The sequence below is a fragment of the Ovis aries genome, chromosome 9 (assembly GCF_016772045.2).
Source record: "Ovis aries strain OAR_USU_Benz2616 breed Rambouillet chromosome 9, ARS-UI_Ramb_v3.0, whole genome shotgun sequence".
Classification (NCBI taxonomy): Eukaryota; Metazoa; Chordata; class Mammalia; order Artiodactyla; family Bovidae; genus Ovis; species Ovis aries.
Genome location: NC_056062.1, coordinates 92140191 through 92143314, shown reverse-complemented (window position 1 = coordinate 92143314; position 3124 = coordinate 92140191). Strand labels below are relative to the sequence as shown.

The following is a 3124-nucleotide window of genomic DNA, read 5'->3' as shown; positions in this document are numbered from 1 at the left end:
ATATTCTAGCTTTAATTGTAATATATGCTGTTTCTTCATTAATAAGAAGTTAGTTAAATGTTTTACAGGAGGTTATTTTTTTATCTGTATGAAAATCATAGTTTTACTTTTAAATGTAAGATGGTGGCTATTAACTAAACTTATTATAGTAATCATTTAGCCATATACATATATATTAAATCATTGTTGTACATCTTAAACTTATACAATATTATATATATCAACTATATCCCAATAAGACTGGAAAAATATAGATTTTTTAATTTGTTTTAGAAGCCTTCTACCAAGGTACTGAAAGCATTCACCTACGAAAGATGGGGAAAATTAACGCACTGACGCACTGCAGACTAGGCATGTCGTTTCTTGACTCCTCGTGGTGAATCAAAGTGATCATAGAATCTGTTTTGCCTCTGATTTTAGCAGTATTACATGCTCTGCAAGTCTGCTGACGTGCTGGTGTAGCGACCGGAAGTTCTCGGTTCCCCCTCTCCTCTCCGCGCGCCTGAGTCTGAGAGCTGTCCTGGTTTATGGGGCTTCAGCAGTAAAGGCCGGAGAAACCAGGAAGAGATGTCTCACTATATACAGCACATTACATTAGTTCCCTGCTGGCTCGCTCAGTTGGTAAAGAATCTGCCAGCAATGCAGGAGACCTGCCTTCACTCCCTGGGTCAGGAAGATCCCCTGGTGAATGGAAGGGCATCCCACTGAAGTATTCTGGCCTGGAGAATCCCACGGACAGAGGAGCCTAGTGGGCTACAGTCCACGGGGTCACGAAGTGTCAGACACGACCGAGCCACTAACACTTTCACTTTCAGTGATATATAAGGAGAATCATGTATGTATGCTTCATGTTTTTAAAGGAAAAGAGAAGTCAATGTGTGTGTTTCTCTGTGTTTGCATTTTGTCCTGAGGCGCTGTACATTGTTAAAACTTTTTGACAACTCCCACATATCTCTGTCTTTGTGGGGAAAACATTCATTATTTACCATGTTGAAACTGAGACAGAAAATCTAAAAAAATTGATTGATCACTCATTTGAGCATACTATTAATAACAATGAATACATATACATGTCATATTGTTATATTAATGACATGTTAACAGTATATATTGTATTTTTGGTAATAGGTCATAACATATATTAACAATACATTAATTATAGTATACTTATATATTAGTAATCTTTAAGTAGTAAGTATGAACTTATTTGGTATTATGAAATTAGTGAACCTCACAGACATCTGAAACATACCTTTTAAAGTAATTTATTTAATTGGAGAATAATTACCTTGCAATATTGTGATGTTTTTTGCCAAGTAAGTTTTCAGTTTGTTACTGAATTTGAATGAGCATAATAAAGGACAAAAGTTGACATTTATTTACTGGTTTACAATATCTGAGTCTAAAAGGGTCTGAAATATGTTAAAATCTTAGCAAAGTTCAACCAATTTTAATGGACGATTTATATTTTTATTACTTTTTCAATATGAAGGAATATCTTTTTTATGTGTCATCTGCCATGTTCTGTTTTGCCATTGTAATTTTTTGTTCTTTATATTCACCTTATCCTCATTTTTTTTAATTCCTACTTCTTAATTGGAGGATAATTGCTTTACAATGTCGTGTTAGTTTCTGTCGTACAACCATGTGATTTGGTAAAATATGGGTCACTTCACTAATTTGTGTGTCTTCCTTGTGCAGGGGCCATACTAATCTACACTGTATTGTTCCAATACATACTCAAACTGATGTCCATTGAGTCGGTGATGCCACCCAACCATCTCATTCTCTGTCCTCCCCTTCTCCCACCTTCAATCTTTCCCAGCATCAGGGTCTTTTCCATTGAGTCTGTTCTTCGCATCAGGTGGCCAAAGTATTGGAGTTTCAGCATCAGTCCTTCCAATGAACACTCAGGACTGATTTCCTTTAAGATGGACTGGTTGGATCTCCTTGCAGTCCAAGGGACTCTCAAGAGTCTTCTCCAACACCACAGTTCAAAAGCATCAATTCTTCTGTGCTCAGCTTTCTTTATACTCCAACTCTCACATCCATACATGACCACTGGAAAAACCATAGCCTTGACTAGATGGACCTTTGTTGGCAAAGTAATGTCTCTGCTTTTTAATATGCTGTCTAGGTTGGTCATAACGTTCCTTCCAAGGAGCAAGTGTCTTTTAATTTCATGGCTGCAGTCACCATCTGCAGTGATTTTGGAGTCCAAAACAAATAAAGTCTCTCACTGTTTCCATTGTGTCCCCATCTATTTGTCATGAACCTGCCTTATCTCATCTTATGCATGCATGCTAAGTTGCTTCAGTCGTGTCCAACTCTTTGTGACCCCGTGGACTGTAGCCCACCAGGCTCCTCTGTCTACGGGATTCTCCAGACAAGAATACTGGAGTGGGTTGCCAGGCCCTCCTCCAGGACATCCTCCTGACCCAGGGGTCAAACCTGGGTCTCTTACATCTCATTTATTGACAGGTGGTTTCTTTTCCACTAGCACTACCTGGGGACCCTTACTTCTCATGATAACAACTGCTAATTTGTTTTCTATATATGTGAGTCTCATGCTGGGAAAGATTGAGGGCAGGAGGAGAAGGGGATGACAGAGGATGAGATGGCTGGATGGCATCATCAACTTGATTGACACGGGTTTGGGTGGACTCCGGGAGTTGCTGATGGACAGGGAGGCCTGGCGTGCTGTGGTTCATGGGGTCGCAAAGAGTCAGACACAACTGAGTGACTGAACTGAACTGAACTGAACTTCTTTGAAACAAAAGTTTTTAAATGACATCATATTCTAACTGACCTTCTCTTCCCCAGAACAGAAACGATCTTGAATTTCGTTACTTTCTATGGCAACATATTTACTTGCATGATGGGTGTGTGCTAATTAGTTATAGTCATGTCCCACTCTTTGTAAATCTATGGACTGTAGCCCATCAGGCTCCTCTGTTCATGGAATTCTCCAGGCAAGAACTCTGGAATGAGTCACCGTGCCCTTCTCCAAGGGATCCTCCCAACCCAGGGATTGAACTGAGACCTCCTGCATTGTAGGCAGATTCTTTACCATCTGAGCCACCAGGGATGAGCCACCCCTATAGATTCATTAAATCTGTCCTCT

General features: G+C 39.7%; 1 non-coding gene across 1 annotated transcript; it reads right to left on the bottom strand.

The window, feature by feature from the left end:
- Positions 1–1656: 1656 nt before the first annotated feature.
- LOC114116517 (U6 spliceosomal RNA) lies at positions 1657–1759 on the bottom strand. Its single transcript, XR_003590420.1, has one exon. It is a non-coding gene; the product is annotated as a U6 spliceosomal RNA (small nuclear RNA).
- Between the last annotated feature and the right edge of the window lie 1365 nt (positions 1760–3124).